Genomic DNA, 20,173 nt, shown 5'->3' with positions numbered 1-20,173 from the left:
TTATTTAAAGCTTTTTGCAGCATAACCTCAAAATTTTTTTATATTTTTTTTAACATAACCTTTAAATTATTTAAATTTTTAAAATTGAAAATCAAAATATTTCAAAGTTTTAAATACATAACCTCAAAATTTTTCTATTTTTTTAAACATAACCTATAAGTTATTTAAAGTTTTATAATATAACCTCAAAATATTTCAAAATTTTAGCAAAATAACCTAAAAATTTCATCAACATAACCTAAAAAAATTGCAGATTTTTCCAACAAATTCTTAAAAACTATTCCAACATAGCCTCAAAATTCTCCAGACTTTTATAACATAACCTCAAAATTATTGATTTTTTTCTTGAGCATATTCTCACAATTACCCCAAATAAATGTCAAAAAAGCCAAAGCCAGACACTAAACCAACCAAAAACAAATCCCATAAGAGACCAAAAAGACTTTATTGACAATTGAGCTTGCCCCGAAAGCCCAATAACAAGCTCAAATCTGACATAATGTCATTGTACATTCAAAACAACACGAAATCTAATAATAAAATGAGCAAATAAAAATGAAAATGGTTGCCAGTAGCACTCAGTAGATATAAAATAACAGAAAATAATGCGAGAAACTTAGAATGTCCAAACAACAACAACAACAACAACAGCAACAACAGACAGAATGAAGAAAAATAGAAATCTCTGTACGTACACATGTCAAATTAAAATGGCACAGAAGAATTTGCCCTTCTTGTCATGTAATTGATTGCTGTATGTATAGAGATGGAAGCACATACATGGATGAGATCAGAACAATAGTTTAGGAATTTTTGCTGTAAGGGGCCGTTCACTTATTACGTTACGCAAAAAAACGAATTTCTAGACCCCCCTCCCCCCTCGTTACAAAATGTCCATGCAAAAAAAAATTTTGGTTGAGGCTGTTACAAAATCCTAGACCCCCTCCCCACTAAAAAGCGAACGTAATAAGTGAACGGCCCCTAAGCAAATAAGCACAATACACAAAAAAAATTTTTGTACATGTTTTTTTGTACATTTTTTAGGTCAAACTTGTATGGGAGAAATAGGAAAGTTAAGCAGGAAGAAGATGGAAATTTTTTTGACAAATAAGTTAAACAATAAAACTGGCTTTTTATGGGGGAAATTTTTTTATGAATGAAAAAGTTTTTAAGAGCTTAATTTTAAGGGTTTTTTGATGTAAAATCTATAAATTGTCAAATCTGCTTTTTAGATTTTTTGGAATTGGTCAGTATAACCTCAAAATTACTTAGAATTGGTCATCATGACCTCAAAATGTACAACAAATGTTTAAAACTTTTATCAATGTGTTAACATAACCTCAAAAATTACAGAAATTTGTCAACAAAACCTGAAAACTTTAATTAATTTGTCAGCAAAAGCTATAATTTTACAGGAATTTGTCAACATAACCTCAAAATATTCATGAATTTATCAACATAATTTCAAAATTTACAGGAATTTTTCAACATAGCCTCATAATTAACAAGAATTGGTCAACATAACCTCAAAATGTAAATGAATTTGTCAACATAACCTCAAAATTTTAATAAATTTGTCAGCACATTCTCAAAATTTACAGAAATTTGTCAACATAACATCAAAGAATACAAAAATTTTCTCATAAAACAACCTCAAAATTTTCATGATTTCGTCAGCATAACCTCAAAAATTACAGAAATTTATCAACGTAACCTCAAAATTTACAAGAATTTGTTCATAAAATAACCTCAAAATTTTCATGAATTTTTCAACAAAACCTCAAAAATTACAGAAATTTGTCAACATAACCTGAAATTTTACAGAAATTTGTCAACATAACCTCAAAATTTTTAAGAACTCGTCAGCATAATCTCAAAACTATTATGAATTTGTCAACATAACCTCAAAATTTTCATGAATATTTCAACACATTCTTAAAATGTCTATGAATTTTTCAACACAACCTCAAAAATTACAGAAATTTGTCAACATAACCTGAAATTTTACAAGATTTTCTTAACATAACCTCAAAATTTACAAGAAATTATTAAAGTGACTTCATAATTTACAAGAATTTGTCAACATAACCTCAAAATATTCATAATTTCTCACTCCAAATATCAAAAACTTTAAAACATGTTCAAACAATCACCCAAAATGCGTTCCATTGTCGCCCTAATTCCTACTCATACTCCCTTCCAAATTCCTTTCATGTGTTCGTGATGAAAATTTTTAAGTAAAAAATTTCGAAATGGAAAATTTTTTCACAATAACGACAAAATAAAAACTTTTTTCCATCGTGCATATATGTGAGTATATTGTGCTGTATTGTTTGAGCGCAAAAAAATGTGTACAATCACAAAGATGTGTCATAAATAGAGGAACAAGAGGAACAAGAAGAAAAGAGGAAAATAATGGAATGACAAGTAAAAAGTTTTAAAATGATTTATAGAAAATCGTGGGAGATGTGATGGAATTTTTGGAGAAAAGTTTTAAGATGTGGAAGTCATGAGGATATTGGTAAATTTTTGGGGGATTTATTTTATGTACTTTTGTGGTTTATGGAATAAAAAAGGTCAAATTTAAGTTGGTTTGGCATCGAATTAGCTTGAAATTTAAGAAAATATGAAGTCATTATGTCACTTTTGCTGCTATTAATCTCGATTCCTCATCACATGATTCTAAGCAGTTGCTGGATTCGGTCTAAGGACAGACATGGAGAATCACACTGGTCTGGTAATTATTATTGATAGTCTGAGAACAATCCAGTACAGTACTAGGCAAACATAAGAACTGGAATAAAATCTTAACAGGGTAAGCATCCATAAAGGTCGCCTTTAGGAACTTAATCAGGATGATATCAAGCCATTCCCAATGCTGACTGTGTTAAACTTAGTAAATAATGATATTATGGTCCTAGAAGATGGTCTTTTTGATTACAACATGGATCTGACACATATTGACCTTGACAAGAATAAAATCAGTGTTGATATCTTGCCTTTAAAAAAGGCAAACTTTGCAAAGGAAATGTAAAGGCAAGGTTTCTCAAAAATCTTTCAAAGGCAGAAAAAACTCAAAGGCAATTTTTTCTGCCTTTTCAAAGGCAAAATCTTCGCAAAGTCAAAGGCAATGCCTTTAATTTTTCCAAAAAATTGAATTTTTGACAAATATAAAAATGGAAAAAATTTCAAAATTACATAAAATGATAGTTTTCAATGACAGCTTATGTTTCCAATAGTTAAGGCACAAAAAAATCCATTTTTTAAAAAATTGTCTGCCTTTGCAAAGATTTGCCTTTGCCTTTGACTTTGCCTTGCAAAGGCAGAAAAAATTGCCTTTGCCATTTTTCTGCCTTTGAAAAAGGCAAAATCTTTGCAAAGGCAAAGGCAATGCCTTTTTCAAAGGCAATCCATATCAACACTGAATAAAATCGTCCACATTGGTCAGCATCAGTTTGACCAAGCTAACATTTTTGGATGTCCAATCAATCTCATGCATCGATATACACACTGTGAATAATTTAGATGAAGTTATTAGACAAGCTAAAGCTAACTGAACAGATCCAGATTTTGTTACTATAAAGAGAGACTTAAAAGCACTTGAGGATGAATATGCATACATTGTGAATGACACTTACGATGCCTTTTATAAAAGAGTCATAGAATTCAAAGGAACTTATGTAAATTCATCATTTATGAGCCTGTCATCTGTCAATGAGAAATTAAAAATATTTCATGACTTTAAAGAGCAACTGTAGTAAACATAGGCAGAATGCCACCAAGGAAGTAGGTCACTCCATGACTTAGCACAAACAGAAACTGCATAGTGAAACTGCATAGTGAGAAACTGCAACCATTGTGGATTATACAGAGACAAATGAAGCAATTAGAAAATGTTTGGATGGACTCAAATAGGAAAATGATGATGACGATTGAAGGAATGAATAAAGAGTCAAATGTAATGGAAATTACATCATCAAATTTCAGCATGTGGATCATAACTGGAGTAGTTGTGATTATTGTTCTGATTTGGATATATAAGAAGACTTTTGTTTATAGTGGTTTCTCGGCTATGGCGATTTAGTTTATTATCGCAACCCTGCCTCTTACTCCAACCTCCATTCTTCTTCTTCTGAATACTTTCGCGAGTAAGTAATGTCATAATGTCATGTAAAGTCGATAATATTAATCAGAATATTTCATTTTTGAGCATTGATTCTTTAATATTTTGACAGATTTGGCAGAATCTTAGAAATTCGAAATCGTAAAGTCGAAATTAGTGTCATTATTGGAATTCGGACTCTCAAAAAAAATGGACTCTAGTGGATGCGCTTCTACATTGATGTCCTGCCAACTCTGATTTTAAGTCATATTCATAATGACAAAACGTCTCCAGAGAAGCACAAATCGGTTAATCAAACCAAAATATGATGCTAGATTGTGCAAGACTCTATTATTGTGAACAAGTCATGTGTTATTCGGGTAATTACTGAGTTATTCATTTCATAATTCATAAACAAATGTGACTCAAATGAATCACGTATGACTAACTATGTGAAACAAATCTACGTGGAATTCATTAAATGAAGGATTTGTGATTGCATTAATTTTAGTTATTTTAATTATTAATTTATCTATTTTAATAAAATTGACAGCTTGAAGACATCCTAACTGCCTGCACTAAGAACTGTGCTTAATAAGAAAACGGCATCAAATTTAATTTTTAATGAATTTTTCCTGATTAATTTTTAATTTAAATTGAAATAGAGTTAAATTTCGATTTCTGACCTTATAATTTTCTATCTTAAACAAGGTCACTGTTCCTTTTATTGTGTCAACTGCTGAAAATTTTAAGAATACCTGAACGACCCCCTAGTGAATTTTCAAATATTTTAAATCATCTTCACACCGAATTTTCTTCACTTAATTTTATCACGAGAAAATTTTTATTAAACAAAATATCTTCAACTCTCTTACATTTTTTCATATCCAACAAAAGTCCCAAACCGCACATTCATTTTGCAATGTGCATAAATATTTTCTTTTTCCACTTCCTTTTTCATTTTGTTGAGGTACATTTACTGCTGTTCTACCATACATCCACTGTGTACATAAAAGGTAAATATATATTTGTGTTCTTACTGACGGGTAAATATGTGCAAAACAGCATAGATACAATTTGGGTATTATATGCTCGTTCGTGTTTGTGTGTATGTGTGTGGAATTATGTGTGTATGTGTAAATTTATGAACGGGTTGAAATGTAAACGAAAACATTCACACATGACCTAGAATTGCAGAAAAAAAAGAGACATGGAGCGAAATGGCATTAAACATAGCGTGAAGTATGATTATGTAGACGGGTCGACAAGCAGACATGGAAATTGGAGTAACTGGCGAGGGATTTCTAGAAAATTTTGTGGTTTTATTATTCATATTTTGAGGTTATGTTGATGCTGGTTATGAATGCTTTACTGCAGTTTATTGGAATCATGTAGCATATTGAAGTCTTCAGGCGCCCCGGGGTAATGCTTGACTTTCTCCCAACTCTTGCTATGCCATTAATTATTTTTTTGACAAATTTGTACAGCCACAAAATAGTAAATAACTCAAAATTATAAATCTTGGTTCCAAAAAAAATTATTGAACATCTCATGTCTAGTTCCGACAAAAAATGCCAAGAAAGCAAATCCAAATGAACATCTTAATGCATTTCAATTTTATGCATGTCTCCCAATAAAACAACTGCAAATGTTCATAAAATTCCTCAAATTATGACCTAATTTCCACAATATACCACCCATACCCATCCCCCCCAAAGTTCCACTGCATGTGCATGGATTAAACTAAAATGAATGAAAGAAGGAGGATGAAATTAAATGGCACAGTGAGACACATACATAACAGCATCAAAAGATCGAAAGCGAGAATGAGTTAAGATATAAAATTTGAGCGTGCTAGAGGGGAATGTAGAGCAAGTGGAGCACATGAGATAACACACAAGACGACATGAAATGAGATGTCATTAATACACATTTTTTTATATATATGAACATCTACGCCATTCATTTCATTTCATGGCACAATGTGCACTTTTTTTTCTCTGTTCTCCATTCTTTATTATTATTTCAATCTATTATTCTCGTCTATGCTACATCATTCTGTGTTTGCGATATGGATGTCGTGAAACAAGACGGGGGTGAAATGTGAATTTATGAAGATGATAAAAAATTTCATCACATTACACAATAAAAGATTTTCTTTACTCAATGCTACTGCTGCTACTGCTGCTTCTTTTGCGATGCGAGCTGCTTATTTATTAAAGAAATGGATGATTGTGACAAATTTGATTGAATGGAAAGTTAGTGGGAAGAAATAAATGAGGATAATAAGGAACGGATGGAAGTTATAATGTGAATTTTTATAATGCGAAGATTTTGTTGATGATTTGTTGTACTTAGTTCCTCAATTTAAAGAGTTTTCTTAATTTAACCTCAAAATTTTGGCGATTTTCTCAACCTAACCTCAAAGTTTTGCAGATTTTTCTCAATTTAACCTCGAAATTTTGGCGATTTTCTCAACCTAACCTCAACATTTTGCAGATTTTCTCGATTTAACCTCAAAATTTTGCAGATTTTTCTCAACCAGACCTCAAAATTGGAAAGATTTCCTCATAGTTGTGCATATTTTTTCAACATAACCTTAAAATTTTCCAGATTTTCTCAACCTAACCTCAATGTTTTCAAGATTTTCTTAATTTAACCTCACAATTTCTCAAATTTTCTCAATATAATCTCAAAATATTGAAAATATCCTCTATATAACCTCAAAAATTTAACCTAATTTCAACAGAATCCATCTTATAACCCAATAATCCTCTTTAAAAACAAGCTTTAAATATCTTAAAACACTTTAAAGCCATCACAAAAACACACAAATACAATTTTAACTTATTTTTGTGCCATTGCACTCAACATTTTCATTTTATTTTAAAATTAAAAGGTCTACAACCTCCGAGAGGCCAAAAAAACACACAAGGCAAACATCCAATGCATATATTTTTTAGGCCAATTGCCAATAAAAAAGAGATTTTCATTCTTGTTCACTTGAAATGTGATGGGTTTAAATAAAAAGAATTATTTTAGATACAAAAGGAGTAAGATGATGCAAAATTGTGAGAAGAGCAGATGCCTATGGGTATGGAAGTGTTGAGATAAGGAGAATTTCTGGTAATATGATGAAAAGCTTAGATTTTTACTATCAAATGAATGGCTGGAGTTGACTTATTCAACATAACCTCAAAATTTTGCAAATTTTCTCAACTTAACCTCAAAACTTTTGCAAATTTTCTCAACTTAACCTCAAAATTTTGCAGACTAATTCAACTTAACCTCAAAATTTGCAGACTAATTCAACTTAACCTCAAAATTTTTGCAAATTTTCTCAACTTAACCTCAAAATTTGCAGACTAATTCAACTTAACCTCAAAATTTTTGCAAATTTTCTCAACTTAACCTCAAAATTTTGCAGACTAATTCAACTTAACCTCAAAATTTGCAGACTAATTCAACTTAACCTCAAAATTTGCAGACTAATTCAACTTAACCTCAAAATTTGCAGACTAATTCAACATAACCTCAAAATTTTGCAAATTTTCTCAACTTAACCTCAAAACTTTTGCAAATTTTCTCAACTTAAACTTTTGCAGATTTTAACCTCAAAGTTATTCAGATTCATCAATTTAACCTCAAAAATATTGACAATTTTCTAGATAATTAAATTGTCATTAAATTTTAAATGAATATGGCACGTACTCAGAGGGTCAAAACCCCAATTGATGAGAAAATTTCTTCGACTTTTAAGCTTCACTTCCCTATATTTTCTATGAAAATCCTAAAATCTTCAATATATCAGCATACATCACTACATGAATCCAAATATTCAACCCCAATTGACACTTTTAACATCAATGACAACAAAAGCACCAAACATTGTAAAAAAAATTCCACAAACTTCCATCCCATCGAAATGGGAAATGTAAACATCATCACTCATTTTTCCCTCATTTCCTCACCCAATTCAAAGTAATTTTCTTTTTTTTTGCACTCGATTCCATTTTTTTGTCATTTTAGCAAACGTTTCAAAGTCGAAAGTGACACAAAACCTTTTTAATATCACAGATGCACTTGATGACACATTGTGCAAAGTTTACTCAGCTCTTTGTCACTTGACATTTCTTGTTCGTCTCTATCTCGATGACATCGGTCGGATTCAATTCAATTTCAAATAATGTTGGACAATGACTGTGCAAAGTTACATAATGATTTCAAAATTATTTTTTTTAAAATTGTTTGAGAAAGATAGACATGAGAGGTGTGCTTTGGGATGGGTGTGTGGCAGGTACGTAGCCTCAACCGCTCTTCATCTCTTTCCTGAATACCCCCTGGCATATGGGAAAAAGATGGTTGATTTAGGACAACTCTTAATGAACGTGGCTCAATAAATTAGCAAACAATGATTTAAGTCATATTCAGGACGACACATTACTGTCTTCCTTAAATATGCCGCACAAAACAATTTTTTCACACTTCTATTCAAAAAATTCACTGAAAATTCTTCACAAATCCCCAAATTCAATCACAAATCCCTCCCTAGATGTCCACCGTACCTCATCATTTCCTCCAACTTATCTCGTCAATTTTTACTCCACTTTCATTTCCGTTTTCATTTCCATTTTCATTTTTCAACTTTATCAATCATGTTTGAGTCATACACATCGTCAACAGACATCGGCCACTCAATCAAAATGAGCACTTGAAAATGAAATAACAGAAAAAAAAATGAAAATCGAATGAAATGTTTGAACATGTTGGAGTGAGAGATGGAAAAAGCAGGCAAGATGGAAGGAAAGAGAAGATGAAGGATTTCTTTTTAATGATGGAAGCTTATGGATTGTGCAGTATTGGAAATAATTTAGAGAGAAATTTGTTGGAGAGTTGATGGATTTTAGCAGAATTTGGACGGACTTGGTAGGAATTTTGATGGACTTTATAGGAAAATGTCAGCATTTGAGAGGATTTTGCCAGAATTTTAGCTGACTTTGCAAGAATATGTCAGAACTTCAACAGATTTTGTTAGAATTTTGATGGAACATGTCGACATTTGAAAGTAATTACCAGAATTTTGGCGGAATTTGTAAGTTTATGTTAGAAATTGATCTGACTTTGTCAGAATTTTGACGGACTTTGTTGGAAATTGTTAGCATTTAAGAGGATTATGCCAGAATTTTCAGAACTTTGGCAGAATTTGTTGTTGAAAACACGTCAGAATTTGAGCTAATTTTGCCAGAATTTCGTTGGATTTTACAAGAACATGTCAAAATTCTGTAGGATCTTGTCAAAAATGTCATTCCAAAAAATCAACTTCACATCAATTCAACTTCAAAAATTTCCACCATAAAAAGTCATCTTCATGACTTTGATGACATAAATAAAAATGCTTTTGCCTTTCAATTTCCCATCCAAAAAAAAAAAAAAAAAATCCTCTTCTTTTTCCCTCCTCTTTCATATTGACATTGAATGACACACTGGCTTTTGTGGCTTTTCTTTTTCAATTCCTTTCTGTGAAAAATTTTCTTCTTGTTCTTCTTCCTCCCCATTGTATGTAGTCGAAGCAATATAGTCAAAATATATGATTGAATTGAAATTTGTTAGTGATTTTCTTTGTCATTGTTATTATTGTCATTATCGAACAACAGCAACAACAACAAAATAATGTTGATGATGATGGAGCAGACACATGACAGTCAATGAATGAAAGGATTTTGTATGAACATGACAAAATAATGAATGCGAATTGAAGTCTTCATTATGGTTTTGATTTGTTTGACAATTTTTTTTTGGATAGGTAAATTCTCGTGGGTGTATTGAAGCTAAAATTGGGGTTGACGTGTGTGGTTGTTGAGCTGTTGGATAAATTGATGCAGTTAGGTTAAATTTTGTTGTATTTGGTTTGATTTGTTCACGATTTAATGGGTAAGTTTGGTCATTTAGCAACTAAGGTCATCAGATTTGGAGGTTAAGCATTGTTATTGCTTTATATAAGCTTTGTGCGTATTTAATGGGTTGCTTTAATTTGTTGCTGTTGAAAACATTCGATTCAGAGTTCTATATAAGCTTTGTGCGTATACGGTTCTTATTTACTCACTATACTGGCTATACAGAGAGAGGCATTTTCAGGAATACGTTTCGTAAGTCATGGGAGGTTTTGGAACCCTTTTGGAGCCCCAAGCCCCCCATTTAAGCTTCTATATAGCTCGATATCCCAGATTTCACTCTGTTCAGATACTACACATGGTGTCAAGATGCACACTGTGTTAACAAGGCTAATAATAGTGTCCATAGATCGGCAAATTCAAATTCAAATTTAAATTCAGTGATATTCGACGAAATAAAGCAACAATAATGCAAATAGCAACAATTTTGTTCCTTCAAATAAAAAAAAATTGCAATAAAATGAACAAAATACATAAAATTTATCAGAATTCATTGAAATCTGTAGCAACCGGATAGATGAATGGACCTAAAATTCTCCATATTATGCCTACATACATAAACAATAAGCAAAATAAATCCATTCAACTATAACAAATCCACAATTTTCCATCACTCAATTTTCCATCCCACATCAACACCTCTCACAATCTCAACCAATTGACATGAAAATCAATAAAGTCAAGTCACACAAAAAACTCGAAAAAAAAACTTTTTTTTTGCCTTCTTCTTTACCAAACTTTTTTTGAGCATTTCCAACGAAAAAAACTGAAAAAATCTCATCATTAATCTCGAAAAACTTTATTTGATTTTTTCATGTCTTTGCCTTAACCATCGAAATCAGATTCAATTCAGAAAAGCTTCTTCATAAACTTTCTCATATTTTTAGCGCATTTTTGAAACTTGTTTTCAAGAAGGTAGCTTAATAAGACACTTTGTTCGGCTGTTCGGGCGAAGAAAAACTTTTTAAATAGACATCGTAGAGAGCTCGGAATGGTTTTAAAAGATCAGTTCCATTGTTTTATTGGCCGCAAAGTATTTTAAAAATCCTAAAACAATCTCTAAATACGATAATTAATGAATTTTATATTTCAATACAAAATGTAAACAAATTTTTGCAAAAAGCTTCGAAATTTTCAAATCCGTTAAAAAATTTGAATTTCAGAAAAACGTTATTTCAAAATATTCTTAATATTTGAAAATTAATTTCTGAAATCTTTCTTTAACGAATCTTATCGATCTTATTTTTACAAAGCGGACAGAAGTGTCTTAGACCTTACTGGATCTTGTTTTTGGGTCTAGAAGTGTCCTGGATCTTACTGGATCTTGTTTTTTAGGTCTGGAAGTGACCTGGATCTTACTGGATCATGAATTTTAGGTCTGGAAGTAACCTGGATCTTGTTTTTTAGGTCTAAAAGTGACTTATTAACCAATTACTGATCGCTGGGACAAAAATGCGCTTAAGTCCCTCGATCAATGACACGAGGACTTTTGTAATTTTTTTTTGTTTGCCATGTTACAGCATCGAATTTGATTAATTCTTTGTTTGCGTCACAGTCAGATATATAAAAATATTTTTCATGAGAATTATTTTTGTATTATTGTTGGCTGTTGTCGTTTGGTGATACGAGAAGCAAAAATAAACTTGACACATGCTTTTTTGTGTTCAGTCGAAAGGATTTGATTTTGTAAGTTTTGGGACAGAGCGGGAGGAATTTGGATGATTTTTTGGAACGCTTTGGCTGATTTTGATGATTATTTTTTGGAAAATTTTTGGTAACTTTTCATTATTGATTAGGTTAGGGTGACCATTGGGTTAGGATGAATTAGCATAAAGAACAGATTCGATGATTTTTGACAAGCCATGCATAATGCCAAAACTCAAAGACGACTCAAATTTTGTATGGAATAGAGTCGACTTGAGTCAAAATTCTCATAGAAAATCTGACTAAAATTCGAGTTCTGCATAATGCATCCATAATTACTGCCAGCGTGTACTTTGACTTGGTCCTGCATTCTGTTAAAATCAGTCATGCTGACCTGATGTCGAATTTTCATGCTGGCTTGATGTCGGATTTTTGATCGGTAAACCGAAATGGGCTTAATTATAGCAACTCCTGTTCCAAGATCGTATTCCTTAATGGCTCCGTAACTTTCCTTCCTATCGCCTTCATTTTAGACAAAATTCTTCAATTTGCTAGGATTTTTCGAGCATAAAAGTCTCAACATCCCCACATTTTTGCAAATTCAAAACCCTTCGCTCTAAAAAAGTATCTGGTTATGTCTCTAATTTGTTCTCAATAGATGCAGTAGGTGTAACTTCCAGGTACACAAAATTGGAACAAATCATCACATCTGAATAACTTCTTCTGAAAACTCTTCTATTTAATAAATTATTATATTTATCCAGGCATATTTCAATAAATCTAAAAATAGTCACTACAAAAGAGTACAGGTCATGTGCAATAAACAATGAAGAAATTGTAATCAGATTGAGACTTTTGAGCTGTAAACATGAATTTAATTATAGAAAATAATCGGATTAAAAATTAAAAACAATAGGATTTGTTGATTATTTCCATAATTATGTATGTTAGAGAATTTTAATGAGTTAGAGAGATAATGAGCGGGAATTGATGTAAAATGTTGAAAATAAGACTGGATTATTCAACAATGTGCAGCAATTAAAATTTGTTTATAATTATATTAATTAATAAACTATGATTTTCAATTGTTTTAATTAGTTTTATGAGTGCAAAGCTTAAGTTTGAGATAAATAATGCAAATAAGCTTATTTTGTGAAGGCACCTGGATCTTAGAATTATAATGTGAAGGCACCTGAACTATTCACCTTCAGTGTAAAGGCATCTGAACCCCAGAAATCGAATATGAAATCAGTTGAGTCTTAGAAATTAAGTGTGAATGCACTTGAACTTCTAAACTCTAGTGTAAAGGCACCTGAAGCTGAAAAATCTAGTGTAAAGGCACCTTAAGCTTAAAACTCTCGTGTGAAGGCGTCTGAATCTCAGAATTCTACTGTGAAGGCACCTGGGGTTTGAAACTTTTGTGTGAAAGCTCCTGAATACATACACTAAAGTGTGAAGGCACCTGAATCTCAAAAAATGCTTCCAAAGACACAAAAACAAATCCAATCTCAAAAATCTAGCCAAATATTTCATCATCAAAGTCAAATTCCTTAAAAAAATATAAAATGAATTTACTTCTTCAGCACCGAAAACAAAAATTTCATTAAGAAAAGTCACCGTGCAACTCATTTTCATCACAAAAATTTTTCTCATCTAAGTTAAGTTCAAGAATTTGTTTTGAATAAATTCCATCCAACTTTATTAACTCGTGTTTCACAAAAACATTAAAATCATCCTTCTCAGAAATCTTTCAAATATTTGTAATAAAATCTTGTTAAAGCGGTGCTATAAGATATTGCAAAGGTGTACAGAATTTGATACTTGGTAAAAAAAATTCATGAAAGTGTTCAAGTTATGCTGAATTATTTGGGTTTTGATCTTTTAAAGAAGATTATATGAAAAAATTGACAAAACATTGAAATCGGATTGAGAATATTGAGGAAAGATTATGAAAATTCGTGGAAAATTGTTATTGGCATTTATAGGATCTCAAGAATATTATTGATAAGATCAGCTACCTTAATACCAGAATTTGTACTAGAATTTTGATATTCAGACGCATTCACACTAGAGTTTTGAGGTTCAGACGCATTCACACTAGAGTTTTGAGGTTCAGACGCATTCACACTAGAGTTTTGAGGTTCAGACGCATTTGCACTAGAGTTTTGAGGTTCAGACGCATTCACACTAGAGTTTTGAGGTTCAGACGCATTTGCACTAGAGTTTTGAAGTTCAGACGCATTCACACTAGAGTAGTAAGGTTCAGGTGCATTTAAACTGATGGTGCAAGATTCTGGTGACTTTACATTACAGTTCTAAGAATCAGTTATCAATTTGCATTCAAATTTGTTAAATTATCTCCAAAATTATAAATCATTACCCCCAAAAAACAGACCATAAATCAAAATTGAACATTTTTAAAAAAAACTTTATTGAAAATTTGTTCTGACATTTTTCTGAAAAATTCTTCACATCCTCCACAAGCCAAATGACAAATGAGTCTCCTTCCTTTCTAGTTTTTTTTTGCCACACACCGACAAATATTTCAGGCAAATTTTTCTTTTCCTTTTTAAATCACATCCATAAAGACATCACACATGTATATAATTTTTTGAAAGGAAATTTTTGTGAAAATTTTCTTTTCGCACATTTTAGTGACGAGAAAAATGAAGAAAAATCTCTTTTTTTTATATCCATTCATTCACACATTTGAGAAGGATGAGGGGTGTTATGAGTTATTTCGAGAGAAAATTAAAGGAAAATCTGGCAACGTCGCACGTTTTTTTTCACTCCATTTTCAAATCCGTTCCATAGAGTTTTCCATTCATTTTTCATTTTCTCATTTAATTTATCGTCACATTTGTGTTTGTTTATTAATAGATAGAAAAAAATTCCATAACAAATACATGCATGTGCACTAATACAAATGCACAATTTTGAGATGAACATGCTTATGGGATGATGGGTGCTAGTTAAAGAGCGGCGAGTAGGGAGTATGGGGTAGTCAGAGGAGATAAATGTTGAACGCAAATCGATAATGAAAGCGGCTGCGGCACCAAAAACAACAATTTTTTTTTACTCTGTGCGTCTCTCTTGAAATTTTCATCTTTGAATGTATTTGTGATGAACTTGTGTGTGTGTGAGATGCTCTGCTATTTTTTTCATGAAAAATCTACAAAATAATTTTTTTTCTAGCTTTGGAAAAACAAAAACAAAAAAAAAATTGAGAGAAATTTTATTCTCTCTTTTTGTCCCATCCAAGGGGGGAGGAGGGGGGACTGAACTCTCTTAGCATTTTCTCGCAGAGGACATACAAAAAAAATTTCATGAATTTTTAATTTCATGTGAAGTGCTTTAATGTGCTTTTCATTTGATTCTTTTTAAAGAGATTCCTTTCAACATGAAATTTTTATTTACTCGTGGGATTTTTTTTTTTATATTTTTGTCTTCTTTATATTACTTATGTTTTGAATGGATCTCTTGTATGTGAATTACGATGGGATATGTGTGGGGATGTAAAATGCCTAAATTAAGACTGTTTTTTTTGTGAAGATTTATTTTATCTTTTCATTTTATTTCACTTGTTTTTAATGAACTTTTTCAATTTGCTTGAGAAAAATGATCAAAAAAGTAATGTGCAGGCACCTTAATTCATTTATAAACCTAGTGTAAAGACACCTGAACTAAATTATGAATGCAACATTCAGGTATTCAAACTAATTTAAGAACCTAGTTTGAGGATATTCCAACTAATATATGACTCTAGTGTGAAGACACCAGAACTTATTTATGATTCTAGTGTGAAAAATCTAGTGCGAAGACACCCGAACTAATTAATAAGTAAAGTGTGAAGACACCTGAACTGGCTTATGAATCAAGTGTGAAGGCACCTGAACTAATTTATGAACCTAGTGTGAAGGCACCTGAACTAATTTATGAATTTAGTGTGAAGACACCTGAACTAATTTATGAATCTAGTGTGAAGGCACCTGAACTAATTTATGAACCTAGTGTGAAGGCACCTGAACTAATTTATGAATCTAGTGTGAAGGCACCTGAACTGATTTATGAACCTAGTGTGAAGACATCTAAATTGATTTATGAACTTAGTGTAAAAGCACCTGAACTTATGTCAAGACAACCAACATCCTTCATCAGTCTACTATACGTAGCAATAACATACACATTTGCTATACCTATCCATCTAAAATACACCTAAAATACATGCTACAAAGCTCTTCAAAATTAAATTAAAAAACACCCTGTTCAGAATATTCGAACGACAAGCTCATTAACAAATTAACCTCAAAAACCATCAACACGTCAACAAAATTTCCACCATCATTTTCCAAAATTTACAAAATTAAAACGATCAAATTAGCTCATTAAAATTGCAAAAACATCATTTCATCAGCTTTGATCGAAAACCTGGAATCATCAATTAGTATGTTTGACAAATGTTTTAATTACGATAAAGGACTCTCTCTTTTTTTACAGAATAATCCTCGTGGAAAATTCATGAAAATTTAATTATCGACAATCAGGTTGAAACATCAAAGGTGATTATTGATGAGATGGGTTTGTTGGTGATGTGATGATTTGGTGTGGGGAATCAGGAGCATATTCAGAAGAAGGAGGGAGGACGGGGATGGTCAAACCTCTGTTGTGGGAGATAATTGGCTGGGAATTCAATAATGGATGTATTTTTGATCCAAAATTTGTCTCATCTTTCCGCAAAACAAATTTTTCAATCAAAATTATCAAAAATTACTCCACAACTTCCCGAAACTAATCCTATCAGTGACATTTCACAAAACAGTCTCATCCGTCGTATTTAAAACTTGCCATTCATTTTTATTCATGGTGAGGATTAAAAAAGGGATGGAATAAAAAAGCTGAGAAAGAGGATGCAAATCCCTCGAATTAATCCACCAGTAAACTTTATTTCTACGATCTCAAAAGCTTCATGCTTCAGAATGAGTGAAGAAATTTTTTCTCGCTTTAATTTTTTTTTTCTTCTTATTCAATGTTTCTTGTGCTTTTAATCTGGAGATAGGGGCTGGGTGGAGGGGGGATGGAGTCTTAGTGCGTTTTTCTCTTTCGGGAAATAATTATTAAAATTATCAAAAGAATTTGAGATTATAGAAATATATCAGTTAGTTTTAAGGGCTCCTAAAGCCTCGGTTTCAAGCAACATTCGTGAACTGAAAGAAATTAGAGATTTGAGATATTCGAGAGAACAGAGAGAACCGAGAGATCCTAGAGATCCAAGAGATTCGAGAGAACTGAGAGAACTGAGAGAACTGAGAGAACAGAGAGAACTGAGTAAGCCGAGAGAACAGAGAGAATTGAGAGAAAAGAGAGAGAACAGAGAGAATAGAGAGAATTGAGAGAAAAGAGAGAGAACAGAGAGAACTGAGAGAACAGAGAGAACTGAGAGAACAGAGAGAACAGAGAGAACAGAGAGAACAGAGAGAACTGAGAGAACTGAGAGAACAGAGAGAACAGAGAGAACTGAGAGAACTGAGAGAACTGCTGAGAGAACTGAGAGAAAAAAGAGAACAGAGAGAACAGAGAGAACAGAGAGAACTGAGAGAATTGAGAGAATTGAGAGAACTGAGATATCTGAGATAGTTGAAAAAATCAAGACATCCTGAACAAATGACACCAACTTATCGGATCACATCAAAAAATGTAAAATTTTATAAACTATCTCACATAAAGGACGTAATAACTGGATTCTAAGATAGGTCTGGACCTTTCTATCCTACTTGCAATACCACATAGTGATCCCTCATGATGACAAGCACCTTAGATCCCTAACATTTCCACCATCAAGTCTCATTTCTCTCTTCTAAATTAAAAATAAATTGAAATTTTTTCCTTTCCTTTGACTCACTTTGAAGCTTCAATTTGTAGATAATTAAACTCAATGTCAAAGATTCAGAACAAAACAGAATATAGCGAAAAAAAAATCAGAACATTACACAAACCCCCCTGACAAATTTCCTAAGCTCATAAAAATTTCCTAAAATTAGAAACTCTCAAATGTCGAATGAAGAAGCAGAAAAGTCAACAGCAGGAAATTCTTCACATTAATTTATAGCCATGAGGCAAAATGTGAAGGTAAAAAATAACATTTTTTTTTATATTTTGTGAAGAAAAAAAAAATGATGGAAAAATATTATTTTTTTCATGTTTATTGAAATTGAGATCATGAAAATATTTGGAATTTCCTTTCTTTTGAGATTAATTCGAGGAATTTTTTATATTAAATTGAAGAAAATTAATTATTCAAGGTTATATTATGGTTAGGCAGCTTATGCAAAAGCACATGATCTTTAAAACTCTAGTGTGAATGCACCTGAATCCAAAACTCAAGTGTGAAGTAACCTAAACCTCAAAACGCTAGTGTGAAGTCATCTGAACCTCAAAACTTTAGTGTGAAGACACCTGAACCTCAAATCTATAGTGTAAAGGCACCTGAACCACAAAACTTTAGTGTGAAGACACCTGAACCTCAAATCTATAGTGTAAAGGCACCTGAACCACAAAACTTTAATTTGCAGACAAATGAACCTCAAAACTAAAGTGCGAAGGCACCTGAACTTCAGAATTAAAGTGTAAAGTCACCTGAACCTCTTAACTTTAGTGTAAAGGCACCTTAACCTCAAAACTTAAATGTGAAGGCTTTTGAACCTAAAAACTCTAGTGTAAAGACACCCGAATCTTAAAAATCTAGTGTGAAGGCACCTGAGCCTCAAATCTATAGTGTGAAGACACCTGAATCTCAAATCTATATTGTAAAGGCACCTGAATCTTAAAACTGTTGTGCAAAGGCACATAAGCCTCAAAATTAAAGTGTGAAGTCACCTGAACCTCACAATTCATAAGATATGTTCCACCCTACCTTACAATATTCATCAAACTCCAACAACAATAAAACAATTAAATTTCTGAATCAAAATCCTTAAACAAATATGACAATCATCCTCAAGGGAAATTTTTCATACATTGTGAATTTTGAATAGTTTTTAATTAGAAATATTTCAATGCAAAATGATTAATAGATTCAAATCTATGTATTGTTTAAATATCAATGAGACATAAAATCTATCTGAAAATAGATGATAAATTATAGACAAAATCGTATGCTTTGTTTTGGGATAATGTCTTGAGAATTTTGGAAATGTTTTAATTATGCTGAATGGATTTGATATTTGAAGATGAAAATGAGGATAGAGGGGGAGGTAGGGGTAGATTTTGGGGTCGAAATTCTAAGGAATAGTAAAATTTCTTCACTTTTTAAGGATTTTTAGATGAAAAATTAAGAAAATAATCTTAAAAATTGCAAAAATTTTAAGTTTTGTCTACAATCCTGGGTGAAGGTTTGCTGAGTCATGTGGACTTTATGGGGTTAGCCCCAGCTTTTTTTGCCCCTGGTTCGAAGGATTTCAGAGCGAAGAACAAGAATGTAGTTTTGAACGTCTTTAAATTGATTTTTCAAATTTTAAATAATTTTTAAATTTATTATTTTATATTTTAAATTTTTTTGCATTTTTTAATTCATAAAACAATATTTAAATTCTCTAAAAACTTACTTTTAAATTAATAATTCATTGCTTTTACTCCTTTATTTAATAAATTTAATTGTCATGCAAATTTTTCACTTTTAACAACTTTTTTTGTTATTAAATTCACAGAAAAATATTTCATTTATTTTTTCAACACTATAAAATTTTTGGCAATATTTTCTTTCAATAATTTTTGTTATATTTTGTCGACACTATTTATATAAAAATTTTGATTTGTTATTTCAGCACTTTTTTTAAACTTTTGATTTTCTTGTATTTTGATGTAGCAAAATTCATAAGCCTTTGTTTGTTTATTTAGTTTTGATTCTTTTGGAATTTTTTTCATTTGAAGATTAGATCCATAATTTTTTTAGGATATTTCGATTCGATGTTGAACTTGTTTTATTATTCTAGAAAGAATAGATTTAAATTGAATTTAGATTTATTTTTAATTTGTGATTTTCAATTTTAAGAGAGGAATTATTCAATAATTAAATTATTCTTAATTTAGATAAAAAAAAAATATTGGATTTAATTTTTTTAAAAATAATTTAAAATTTAGGTATAAACTGATTTAAATCATGGTTGCAAAAATGCAAACAAAAATTAATTTAATTTTAAAAATATCTAAATCTTATTTATTTGCATTCATATTTGTTATTAATGTTTGATAAGACAATAAATTAATATTTTAATTTTATAGTCCTCTAAATCTTAATTCAAATCGCATTAAATATTTGTTATTAAAATCGTAATCAGGATTTTGACAATAAAATAACATTTTAGATATTTTTTTAGATATTTCAAAAATTGTGATTAATACAATTTTATTTCAAAAATATCGAAAATCTAAAAATTTATTTAATTTTTTATTTAAATTTCAAAAAATTGTAATTGGATTT

At 31.1% G+C, this 20,173-nt stretch overlaps 1 protein-coding gene across 2 annotated transcripts in view; it reads right to left on the bottom strand.

Moving 5' to 3' along the window:
• LOC139097078 (uncharacterized) overlaps positions 1–19,476 on the bottom strand; it is a 78,367-nt gene extending 58,891 nt beyond the window's left edge. Inside the window, exon 1 of one of the 2 annotated variants that reach the window (XM_070648839.1) lies at positions 19,299–19,476. The gene's annotated coding sequence lies outside the window, so the exon portion shown is untranslated. The remainder of the gene's footprint in view (positions 1–19,298) is intronic. The other variant, XM_070648840.1, reaches the window with a different exon arrangement.
• Positions 19,477–20,173: the final 697 nt, after the last annotated feature.

This window comes from Chironomus tepperi, unplaced genomic scaffold, assembly GCF_022539635.2.
Source record: "Chironomus tepperi strain 1889 unplaced genomic scaffold, CSIRO-AGI_Ctep_v1 contig_412, whole genome shotgun sequence".
NCBI lineage: Eukaryota > Metazoa > Arthropoda > Insecta > Diptera > Chironomidae > Chironomus > Chironomus tepperi.
Note: the sequence above shows the minus strand (reverse complement) of the source record. Positions and strands in the feature narration are given on the sequence as shown.